Below are 13249 nucleotides of genomic sequence, written 5' to 3'. Positions count from 1 at the left end.
TCCATAGAACGGTTGGCAGTTACACAACCGAAGAATCTCCTGGTGACTATGTAGGGTGCTCTTCTCCATACACATATTATAACCATAACCTACCCTCTTTTGTAAGAGGGAAAGAAATATTCTGAATGGTTGCCACTCTTCTTTCATAATACGGCTACTTTCCCAAGAGAATCAAGTGGGGGATGCATGTTGGGGTTGCCATTTAAGGGTTTGTGCTTCATATCGGCACATACACACAGATATCCCCACAAATGATCTCACCAAAGCCTGCCCCTTTCCCTCCTCTTCTCCATATCATGCCTACTTCATGTGTTCAGTGTGCTGCAATTGACTGTTAACTGCTGTATCTAGCTAATAAAAAAGATAAACATTGACCAGCTGGGTCCTCACACCCCCACACACCCTCATTTTTAGAAACAGTTCCAGGGATAGTCACAGGAGACCCTGAGCTCATTCCTTCACCTTTGGTGTGCTTCTTCCCACAGCCTTGCTCACACACTGCCTTTTGATTGGCAATCCTGTGGAGAATCTTTCAACTCTTAGATAGGAATTTCATTAGCAAAGGAAGGGCAGGGGAAAGGAGGAGGACAGCACAGATGCGGACCGAGAGTGGGTGAAAACAGGGTTTGAAGGGGACCTAAAGTTATTTCATACTGGCTGCCCTCTCCTTTAATTGTTCCTTTATTTGTACATGCGGTGTCCAGAGGGAAAACCGCTTTTCATTAATTGGGCAATTGTCCAGGCACCGAGCTGGGCATCCCGCCTGCAGAGCTGTGAAGTCAGCCACATCAGTCCTAAGCTTTGAAATGAAGTGACATCTAACAGGAAGCACATTCCAAATAGGGAAGTTAAGGGAAAGGGTCCAGGGTCCTATTTCTCTTCCCCTTCTTCCTGCAGCCGCGTCTTCCATCCAATCTTGAAGAGTCTTATTTGGCTAAGTAAGAGGACAGGGATGAGGAGGATGGGAGGAGGGGAGAGTTCCATGGGACTCTCAGAAGTCACCGCCTGGGTATCAAACCTGAATAACCAGGAGGGACGTACCCTCCCCAGGCAGACTGTTTCCCTCCTGCCCACGCTGCAGGTTTTTCAGGTCCTTGCTTGAGCGTGCATTCACGGGGCGTAAACAAAAGTGCTATCAGCAGCCTGCGTCAGCCAGCCAAGCTATTTAAGCAGGCAGGCATCAGCAAACGCAGCTTCCAAACCCAGGGCTCCCCTTGGCCACTTGCACGTAAGTAACTTTCATTCTCTGCCTTTAATGCAGAGAATGAACTTGCATAGAAACTAGACCAAAATTCTATCGTTACCATGATGATAGCTTTTCTGTTGGAAAAGGGAGAATAAAAATGTAATGCTTACCCCCAGCAGGGAGCCAGACTCCCTGCCAACAAACATGCCTGGGGTTGAGCTGACTTTGGATGAAGCAAGGGGGGAGTCCTGTTGGTCTTTTGGCCAGCAGGTGAGGTGTTTTCTTTTTGCTCTCTCCCTATTAAGACACTTTGAAACCAGCATTTGTGTAACTGCCAGATGCGTAGTTTTGTTATTTAGAAACTGATAATTGCTACTGTATATTTCAGCCTTTTTTAAGATCAGTTTAATTTTTTTTTTTTTTTTTTTTTTTGCGTGTGGGATGTACAAGAGGGGCCATCTCTGGATTGAGTAGAGATGGCTTAATGATGAATTTGCAGTGTTACTTAGTATATTTCTTGTTCTCATTATACTTATAAATAACAATGAAAGTATTGATCTTGTTTAAGATTAATAGAAATCCTAAACTCTGGAATTTTCAGGAAATGGAGGTTTGTGATAAAAAAAAAATCACTCTGGTATTAAGCTGGAAGGAAAGCCCTTGAATAAAAGGACTCAACATGCCACACAGCTTAGATGAGAAGATGTGGAAGAGAAGAATGCCAAACGTTCCCAGGCAGTAGACAGCGCCTGGAGTGTTTATCACACCCTGAGGTTAACCCTGTGTAGGCATAACCAGGGCCGGGCAGAGAACAAAATACCAGGGAGGCGGGGAGGGAGAGAAGGAGGGAGTAGATTGCAGAGGATTTATAACTAGACATCATATTTATAAAATGCATGTGGGATATTAAAGGAAGACAGTGTGGCCTTCATTCCATAGCTCAGTCATTTGGGTCTAGGATCTAGGGATTAAGAGACTGGCAGAAGCCAAGGATCTTTCCCAGGTATTCAGCCCCCAGCCGCTTCCCCTGTCCTCAACACACATCTAGAAGCTCACTGTCTAGACCCCTGGAAGTTCACAGACCCTAAATTAAGATACCTTGGTTTAAAATCATGCTTTATTTTTTAACTAGGAAGAAGTAGAAAGTTAAAACACTTAACTCGATGGGCACTTCTTGATCACCAAACTAAAGCTATTATAATTTTACAAAGCCCTTTTTTTTTCAATCCAACAAATAATGATTAAGCGGTTTCTCTGAGCAAAGATCAACTGGGGGCTGGGAGGAGGAAAAAAGAAATAAAAGGACCCTGGTCTTGAAATGTAAAGTCCAAGGATGTAATAATAAGAAGCAACAGTATTTACTTAAGATTCAATTTGTAGAAGACACAAACTCATCTGTAGTAGAGGAAGACAGATCAGGGATTGCCAAAGGCATAGGAAATTTGGAGGGCTGCTGGATATGTTCACCATTGTGACTACGGTGACCATTTCTTATTGTGAAAACTTATCACTTTGTATACTATGAACACTAACATTATTAGATGTCAATTACAGCTCAACAATACTATGGCACTACTGTACAATATCGTTCTTTTTTACAATTAAATCAACCAATGTAACATGAAAATAAACTATGAGTAATTTTGGAGAAAACTAAAGACACAAAGTGGAGGAATGAGAGAGTCAGGATATAGACCTTTTAGGACTAGAAAGGTCTGTAGAGATCATCTAACTCAAAGGTTATTGGACCTGGAGAACCTTTTTAAAAACATCAAGACTCAGCCCCACCCCAGTGCAATTAAATCAGCAGCTCTTTGGTCGGCAACTCTGACCTTGGTTATTTTCTTGGTTTTTATTTACAGTACATGGGTCGGAAACCAGGGCGTCACACATGCTAGGCAAGCCCTTTACCACTCAGCCATGTCACCAGCTCTTTTATTGTATTTTGAGAGGATAGTAAGGCCCAGACAAGGGGTGGGGATGGTCCCCCAGCCCCATGACCACTGTGTCCCAGGGTAAGAGAGGCTGGGAAGCCTGGGGAGCACAGTAATGGGAGCTTACAGGATGAGGAAGAGGCTGCTCTGGGTCCTCAAAGTCACACTTCCAGCTCCGGCTAGGGTATCCAACACCTGCCAAGAGAATTCTTGGAACCCAGAAGTGCTCCAGGCAGCAAGCGGCAGGAATTACTCTGAGCCTCAGAGGTGCATCATTTAAGGATTGTGCTATGAGTCAAAAAGGAGGGTGAGAAGGGATATTTCAAAACTATAGCCTCCTTTTGTTCCCTACATAATATCTGGTCTAAGCAAGAGGATAATACTTATTGAAAGATATCTCTGCGGAAGCACAGGGTGCTCTGCTTTGGTGCCCAGCCACGTTCCATTGCCGGTTCAGGAAATGGCACGAGTTCTCAGCATTGGGGTGAGTCTGTCTAGCCCAGGGTCTTTTCATTAGGATGTCCAGAGCAGCCCTGGGCAAAAGCCTGAGTGGGTGACATCTGTCTTTATGACTTGTACCCTTCCTGTCTGTCCCTCACCACCTGTGTGGGTACTGGGGCTTGGGACCACAGTACCTCACTGCACTGCCCTGGCCAGCTGCCATGTTCTAGTGGGTTCCCATCTCCCCTTTCACCCCAGTGTGCCATTTCTGGGGTCTCATTCTCCCAGGGCTTTGCCTACCCATCGTTGGGAAACTAATTAAAGTCATAATGTTAATGGACAATAATTGCTTAATGAGTGATGTCTGTCCCTGGGATATTAAGTAAGTTCCACCCAAATAACATATCTGGGAGTTCTTTGGACTGTTATGTAAACATAATTGCCATCTGAATTCTAAAATGGGGCAATGGGAGAATCGGTTTTAGGTAAAATATATAACCCTACTGGTCAGAATTTTCAAACAACATGCTGGTAGACAATATACCTAGATTGTGGGTTTTCAGTAGAATTCTTCAAATTATATCCTGTATGCAACCATCTCCAGACCATGGACTTGGTTGGATAGATTTCTTTTTCTGAATTATACCACTCTTTGTTAAATGGGTTTATACTCATTAGAGGAAGCTACATTTCACTTGTGTTTCTGAAAAAATGAAGAGCCCTCCTAAGATCTCTAGAGACAAAATGTCAAGAAATTCTGCTCTCTCTCTTTTTTTATATACTGGGAATTAAACCCAGGGGTGCTTAATCACTGAGCCACATCCCCAGCCCTTTTTATCTTTTTTTATTTTGAGACAGGGTCTTGCTAAGTTGCTTAGGGCCTCGATAAGTTGCTGAGGCTGGCTTTGAACTTGCAATTCTCCCATTTCTGCCTCCCAAGCCACTGGGATTACAGGCGGGCGACCGGGCCCAGCACGCTCATAGGGTTTTAAAAACATGAGCTGTTCCCTCTCTGGAGCAGAAGGCAGGCACCAGCAGAGGAACTTGCCCAACTTTAGTGACCAGGAGCCTTCTTCCTTGAGGACCCATTCTTCCATTCTTATTGGCCAGTCAACCTGTGCATCCTACCCACCCCAGTCCCTGTGGCTCTCCGCCCACGACAGCCCTTTTGTCCCATTGTAAAACAGATTACTTCAGCTTGGGACAGCAAGTGGCAGCTGCCTTTGACGTGCTCTGCCCTGGAAAAGAGGAGTGTGGTGGAACCAGAGGATCAGCAGTGAGAGCTGTCCTGGGGAGGAGAGGGCGGAGGTGAGCTCCATCCCCAGCCCTGGGGACTGGACACTGTGCTCTGGTGAAAGGACTGGTTTCCATTGGCTTTGGGGTGATAACCAACTCTGGTTTAATGCTACTGTTGTTAAGTCAAATGCTACTTCCTGTCGTTCAGAGTTTCACCAAAAATAAAAATAATAATAATTTTTAAACAAGTGATAGGTTTATACTGCTGAAAAAATAGGTTTTGTATCCAAGGAGAATGTCCTCCTTGGATAACTTTTCTTTGAACATTTCCCCTTCTCTTTTATTTTTAGATTCTTTCAGTGTGGAATGGCTTAGTTCAAAGGGTCACTTGGACTTTTTTTTTTTAACAGGCTGTGCTATGATCTAACCTGAATTAAGTGTTGAATGTCGCTGATGGTTTCCTCAGGCATCTAAACTATCAAGTAAATGGGGGTGGTGGACAGCAGAAAGGTGACCTGTGGCCTGGAGGGATGGATAAAGCACCAACCTGCCAGGTTAAAAACTGACCCCTGAGGGCCCCAAGGCAATGCCTGTCCTCCTGGGTTCCATTCATCCCTCCTGATTACCTGAAGCATGCTGCTGGGGATGCGGGTGAGTCCCACACTGCAAGTGGCAGGAGGTTGTGTCCTACGGAAGGGGGTGCATCTGCTGCCCACCGGCCCTGCTCACTAGGCTGCCCTGGCTTTCAGTGGCCCTGGTGTGGATTTGGCATTCCAGTGGTGTGGATGCTGAACACATGTGGGATTTGAGGTGTGTGAGTGTGCAACCAAGCAGGTGCGGGATAGGCTGTGCCTTTCAGTTGCTGGGAAATGCCTATATCAGTCTTTCAGTCCCAATCCTCCACATAACTGGCGGAAGATGGTCCAGCTCAGGGAGCAAAGCACTGGCCTGGTGCTCAGGAGCAGCCTGAACCCTATTTTCTCATCTGTAATAGAATTTTAAAACAGGAAGAAGCCCAAAAGATTAATCACCCAAGTGGGATTATTAATAGTACCCCCTGTCACTCTCAAAACACCTGGCCTGACCCATAATCTATCTGATCACCCACGAGTACAGTCCATGAAGGTATGAGAGAGCACGCTTGCTTGCATGGAATCGTAGGATTTAGTTGGCCTCGCTCTGGGACCCAGGCCGCCCCACACCTCAATCTGGCTTCTATGACAAGTCATTGACTCCCGCTATGCTCAGGTCCCCTGTGGGAAGCCTTGTACCCATACTGCCCAGACTGAGAACTGGTTATTTATGTTGGCTCATCATCAGGAAGTTCAGAGTATATATGGGGGCTCAAGGAATTATTCATCTGGGGCTGGGGATGTGGCTCAAGTGGTAGCGCGCTCGCCTGGCATGCGTGTGGCCGGGGTTTGATCCTCAGCACCACATATAAACAAAGATGTTGTGTCCTCCAATAACTAAAAAAATAAATAAATAAATATTTTTTTTTTTTTAAAAAGGAATTATTCATCACATGGTCAAGTTACTCTGTTTGCTTTAGGCTCTTATGAGCTCATCGACATGTTTGGGTAGCAATAGAAGCTCTATTAAAAATAGGGAAGACAGTTTTTATCTATGCCACCATAATTTGTTATAATATGCTTTTGGTGGTGATGATAAAATGTGATCCAACATGAAAACCATGCCAGGTCATTTTCAAATAACTGTTCTGCCCTTGTATATTAAAAGGAAAGAAAGAAAAAAACCTGAGACAGATGGTGTTCCATTCTGATCTTAGTATATACTGAGCAGGAAGCTAATGACAGTCATTCTAGCCATTGGATCTAGAGGGATCAAGATGGAAATTTCCTGGAATTCTTCAGTCCTGACAGATCTGCTTACATAGTGAGTCTCTGCTGATGTTTTTCCCTTTCCTTCCTGTGTGGCATCTCCCTAAGGAAGTTTACATAAACAATCTTCCTTAGTACTTGTATCCCCCCAGCCCTTTCTAAATTTCTAGTCTACTAGTGCCTAGGAGAAATTGGTTTTATAAAAACCTTCCATAATGAACCCTGGAAGTAACTTTATCAAGTCTTCTCACTCTTCACCCTTTGGAGCTGGCTACAACTGGGATTTATAAAGAAGCAGGGAAAACAGTAGGAGGTCACTCCCCCTTGGATTAGGTCATCCACCTAGTTCTGGGCTCCACAATTGAAAAGGGAGGAGAGTCCTTGGAACTAGTTCAAAAGAGCTCCTCCATGACTAAACGCAATAAAAGCACATCTAGAAAGAGCAGCGAGAGGCCCTGGTGTGATTCAGCTTGGACAAGAGAAAGCTAAAGGGCCTTTTAATGGTGATGTTGAAAAGCATGGAGGTCAATGGCCAGCTCTTCATCTTGTCCTTTGAGGGTAAAAACCAAGCCCAGGGATGGGTATGTGCTGCAGCATGAGGAACATTGAGCAAGCCACAAAGTAGCCCCTCGTTGTGAAAAAAATATTTTGGGAAAAATTACACAGGTCTCTCTGGAAGATGGGGCAATCCATTCACCTTTTAATTATTAAGTGTTTTTTGTTTGTTTACTCTTTGCTTTGGCCTCTAGGCTTACATTAACACATTTCTTAATTCAGATTATATCTAAGGTTTTGTACCTCATTCTTGTTTCCTCCTCCCTTGCTCTCTCCTTCATCTCTCTGTTGAGCTTCATGCTGTTTTTTTTTTTTTTTTGAGAGAGAGAGCCATGTATGTCACTGATAATTCTAATATATTGTTTTACACTACTTATTATTAGTCTGTCATTTATGGAATAGGTAAGTAAATAGAACTTGTCTTCTGGTGTTGGCCATCTCTCCTGCCCCTGACTCCCACAAATGATGCTGTGATGCATATCCTCAAACATATGCTCCCTGCCCTTTAGATCTGGCTGTTGGGAGGGAAAGGTGCAGGATAAGTGGCCTGTGTGTCCTTTAGCAATGAAGGAGAGATATGACATCACAAGTCCTTTTTTAAACATTTAGGAACTGCTCTGGATTCCTTAACATTTTAATAAGAGACAGAGTGGCAAAAGTAATTTTATGGAACTTAGAGATATTTAGTTGTCCCCCTCCTCCATTTTATTTGTTTGTTGGTTGGTCCTAGGGATTGAACCCAGGGCCTTGCACATAGTAGGCCAGTGCTCTGCCACTAAGCTGTACCCCAGCCCCATTTTCCTTTTTTGATCTCATTTTATTAAACTTGGATTCATCTATCCTAGAAGCATTTCATTTTTCCCACATAGGTCATAGATGATCTTGAGCAAAGCAAATGAAATGTTCTAAGAAATCATATGGCTTCTTCTGAGATTAGGCAAAGTTTCTAAAATGTTTTGCCATTTTAACAATCGCAAATTTGATGTCATTCAGGTTGCCCAATATTACATCCTGCCCATTATTATATCCCAGGTCAGTGGGAAAGCTGGAGTAGTACATTGTATTTATATAGTTTTATAATTGATACTTCCATTCATAAACTTAATCCATCTCAATGAATCCTATGCTGTGTGAGACAGGTGGGGTAGGATGATAACAATGGGAGATGGAGAAATGAAGTTCCAAAGCAATTGTGAGCTGTCCAAAGTCACTTGGAAAAGAAAGCAAAAAAGCTGGAAGGCAGTTTCGGGTTTCCTGAAGCTCCATCTAGTCTCTTTCTGAAACATGTCTAATGCTTAGAAGGGTGATCTATTATAAATTCAGAGTTATGCCCTAAGCAGGTCTTCTAGTGTATCTGTTCCTTTCAATCATTTTGTGATGTTAACGAGTAAATTAAAGCTATGCACCTCTGTTTGTTCACCCATATAACTATGTATTGCAGCAAAAATTAGTATGGGTGTTTGGACTTTGGCACAATTTGGAATTCTATCAGGTACCGCTGTGTGTCACTTTATCCGTTACTTAATTGTAGTCAATAAAATAAGAATGGTCGTTGGATCATAAAAAATCATTGATTAAAGAATTTTTATACAAATTTACCAGTCCAGTCTTTCAAAGAATCTCTTCTGGACTTCTCAAAATTCACAAAGCATCCAAGGAAGCTATGCCTGCTTGCTTTAGGCAGAGTACAAAGCCTAAGAAAGGGCACACCCTGGCAGTATAAGACCCTATTGTTCACGATATCACACAGGTCCCTAAATTTCTTACCATGGAATTTGGGCTAGGGCAAAAATACTGTAGAACCCAGCATAGATTCTCAAACAAATAAATTATGTTTTCACATTCCCAGAATTACAAATGAATATCCCTTTACAAAGCCAGGCAGTGGGAATGAGAATATTTTGGGAAAGAAGCTCTAAGTTTTTAACATTCTAAGGTGACTGGATGGTGACAGGACAATCAGACAAGTTTATCTACTTGATTCTCAATTATCTGTGAGTGACTTATCTTTATTAGATGTTTTTGGAACACCAGACTGATTTCTAACATCGGCATTTATGTTTCTCAGTATGCAACAAATACGTCTCCCTACCTTGCAGTCTGTTGGTCTAATTAAGCTAACACTCTTCTGAACAAAACATGACAAGGAAGTCAAAGGGTAACCAAAAGTTAATAATATCCTCCAAAACAATAAAAGTATATTTATTAGCTACCATTTTTAATTATTTGGGCCATTTTTCCTCTCCCCAAACTATTTAAAAAGTTGATCTTTTGGTTATTTGCTTCCACACTTAGTCATGCAAGTTTCTCTTTGGCTTTAATGGTTCTCTTTAGTAAATATTGAGAATTTTACCCCAGGGCAGAAATCTATTTGTCTGATTTCTTGGTGCATTGGGTCATCAGACATTTTCAGAAAGGCTATTTGATCATTCAGTTTGCTTCCCAAACCTCATCCCTTCTGTATGATCTGGTTTGAAAAGCCCTGTGCACGTGGCAGGGCCCCATAGAAATCTCCAGGACACACCGTTTTTGTTCCTGTTTATATTTGATCATAGGACTGAACTCTGTTTGAGGTGTAATGGATATCCATGCCTATTAAGCATCAGCAGGACACACCAACAATCCCACAGCAGGCAGAGGCCCAAGCATTATTCATCCTGCCAGGCAATTTCTACCTCAAATTGCAAAAAAAAATGAAAGGTCAGGAAATTTGAAGCTATCGTCTATCCTCTTACCTTTAACAACAGAGCTGCAGTGTCGTCTTTCCTTAAGACTAAAAAAACAGCCTCTTCTTCATCTATGTTATTCTGTTCTCTAAGGGCCTCACAGGTCTAAATTTTGCTGATCCATAACAGCAGCAAAAATGTCCAAGTTCAACAGGAATCTTTACCATCTCAAACTGAAGTGAGGAATTTAGAATCTTATATATAATAAGGGGACTCAATGTCCAGGCTGGCCCCGAATGCTCCTGGTGTCTGCCTGTTATAGTGGTGTATGTATTCAGAACATTCCATTTATTCTTAAATGTTCTGGGTTAGATGACAAATTATACTGCCACCTTAATTTAACAGGCTGAATATTAAAAAGCACAGGGGTTCCAAATATTTCAGTCTTCTCAGTTGTCCTTTGAAGAAGGAACTGGGCACAAAGTGTTCAGCATACAAGGACAGAGCTCAGAATAGGCCTGTCTACTCCCTTTCTCAGGTCAATGACATCGGTAAACTGTTGATGAGGAAGAACATGATAATTTAGAACCCAGGCCACACCAATCCTCAGAATTTGTAGGAGAGGAATGATATCACTGTCACATTGCCCAACACTATTGCTTCTCTGTATTAAGTAAATTGCCGGACACTGTTGCACACATTTGTGCTACCAGAAATGTGGGAGGCTGAGGCAGGAGGATCACAGGTTCAAAGCCATCCTCAGCAACTTAGCAAGGCCCTAAGCAACTTAGTGAGATCCTGTCTCTAAATAAAGAATAAAAAGAACTCAAACCCTAATACAAAGAAAAAAGTGATTATAACACTTGTAGAAATGTGTACATCATTTTACACTTTTCTGATTTGTGTTTCATGAGCATCCACCACTGGATCACTACTGGAGTAAACAGGCAAGAAAGGAAATTCCTAGCCACATTTTACAGACAGGAGAACTAAGTTTAAATAAGCCAAATGACCCAGCCAAGGTCATGTGATGACTAAGTAGAGGAGTTAAAATTGAAACTCAGCTGAGTCCTCACCCAGTGCCCCCATTCCTCCCACAGTTTAACGGTCTCAGTCATTAGTGAGAATTTAAAATGTATCCCCTGCTATTCCTGTGAAACTATCCATTGCAGACACACAAACATCCCCTCTGTGACTAGTGCCACATACCCAAAAGCCCCTAGATGCCAGCTGCCCTGAGTTCTGGTCAGCAACTAAACTGTCCTCGTGTGACAGTGCTCCTTGGTGTCTGGCTCAGGGAACGTGACCCACAAAATCTTTTCTATTCTCTTCCTTGAGGCACTTTGAATGGAAGAATGAGCAGCAGGGCAAAATGCAAAGTAACTGGTGTTTTCTTTATTGCTCACAGTGAGCATCATTAATCAGATCTTAGACAATGGAAGTCTACATCAACACTCCACAGTCCCCATCACTGTCCTGTCTCCCTCTCATCCTTCACTCTCTGACACAAGCACAGCTCTAATTATTATGCTTTTATATTATCAAGATAAAGAAAAACATGCTTCTTGAAGTGAAAATAAGCTCTAATCAGCATGAATTCAGTAAGTACTTAGTAATCTATGTTTGATGGGCTCTTGTGGAAACTTGACACACAACAGAATTGTGCTGCAAGAGTCTAGTATCTTCAAAAATCCCCTGAAAGTCCTGTCCATACCTGCATCCAAACCTCCTTTCCCTAAGTCAGGTTTCAACTAAAACAGCTTTTTCATAAGCATCTTCCAAATAAATAACTTCTTATTCAATGTCACGAGGATATTTTAACAGGATTATTTTCTTTTATAGTTACAAATATGTAGTAACCCCCATCCCCAGCTCTGTGTGTTAGCCTGGAATTCTATCTACATTTTATAATGTTCTTTACAAAGAAAACTTTTTTCTGAATTTATGGACTTCAAGAAAAGCAGCCAGTTTTCAAAATGAAGATCCTCCTCCAAAGAAATTATGGAAACAGCATTGCCCTCCTTCATGGGCCCATTTATTTCTAAAAAGGTAGGCTAGAGTATCCACTTATTTCACAACATGCTCAAGGAAGAATCTAAAACTTTGTTACTCTCTATCACCATTTTCCCATCTTGTCACATACAAGATTAAAACAGGAGTTGGGTTCTCAATGAGAAGAACTCAGTGTGTAAGCAAGGAATTCACAGTTCATCAATGATTCATGGTTGGAAGTCATTCACAGATGCCCTCCCCTCCAATAACTTCTTCTTTTTTTTTAATAGTATCTTCTTATTTTATGAAGGGATCTAGAAAGTCTATATCACTGGGGATTTTGTTTTGGGAGGATCCTTAATTCAATAAAATTCTTCTCATCTAAGTATTAAGTGGTAGCAATGGTCACTAAGCTCCTACTGGTGCCGTGGAAATTATTAACCTCTCTATTCCATTCCAGTGGCTGCTGTAACTTTTTCTCATTTATACATTATTTACTAATGTCCTCTTTCAACTCTGTCTATACCAATGAAAGAAGAGTGTGAGGGGAAGGAAAGCCAGGCAAGCGGGTAGTGCTGGTGATATTAATGGAAATTACTGGCTAAGCCATTGAGCTGGGTCACCAAAATAGAGAAATATGCCACAGAAAGGAAGTGTGGCTCCCATGAGAGCCAGGGCACTGCCCTGCCTCTGACCCTGGTGGCACCACCCAGCTCTGCTGTCCCTCTAACCACAAGCACCCAACAAGGATCTTTATCTACATAGCTGCTCGGTACAAAGAGGGAATGCAGTGTAGTGTTTAAGAAAGTAGATGCAGAAGTCAGACTATCTGAGTTTGAATCTCCATTTTTTCACTTATGAGATTTGTGATTTGGGGGAAGTTGTATCCATCTCCTTGGGTAAGGTGTATTAATTTCCATCTGTGCCAGTTTGAGATGCAGAGGGGCATGCCTGTCACAGAGAGTCGCCGTTCCTCTGATGATTAAATGAATTAGTTCAGCGAAGGCACTTGGGACAGTGCCTAGCACGTGGCAATGAATTACTTTTGCTATTAAATAATACCATTGCTATTAAAACAGGGGTGGTATTTCTGTATGTAATCAAACAACAGGAATCGACTCTATGTTGTTGGGGTTACTGAGGATGGAAAGATAGCAAAAGCTATAGAGTTCTTTCTATGTTTATCCTTTGGCTAGTCTTGGTTGTTAAAAACACAGAGCAGTCTTTTCATAAGTTATATACCATCCAAGTCACATCAGATGCCATTGTTTAAGCTCTGTTCAGCAGATACCAAAAGACCACCTATTAAATGCCAAATACTCTTTTTTTTTTTTTTTGTACCAGAGATTGAACCCAGGGGCACTTAACCACTGAGTCATATCACCAGCCCTTTTTTGT

At 42.2% G+C, this 13249-nt stretch overlaps 1 protein-coding gene across 1 annotated transcript in view; it reads left to right on the top strand.

Annotated features, from left to right (window-relative positions):
- The first annotated feature begins 1083 nt into the window (after positions 1-1083).
- Positions 1084-13249, top strand: part of HOPX (HOP homeobox) — a 30543-nt gene continuing 18377 nt past the window's right edge. The window contains exon 1 of the mRNA XM_081304537.1: positions 1084-1228. The gene's annotated coding sequence lies outside the window, so the exon portion shown is untranslated. The remainder of the gene's footprint in view (positions 1229-13249) is intronic.

The sequence above is a fragment of the Spermophilus citellus genome (assembly GCF_964194105.1).
Source record: "Spermophilus citellus genome assembly, chromosome: 8".
Taxonomy (NCBI): Eukaryota; Metazoa; Chordata; class Mammalia; order Rodentia; family Sciuridae; genus Spermophilus; species Spermophilus citellus.
Note: the sequence above shows the minus strand (reverse complement) of the source record. Positions and strands in the feature narration are given on the sequence as shown.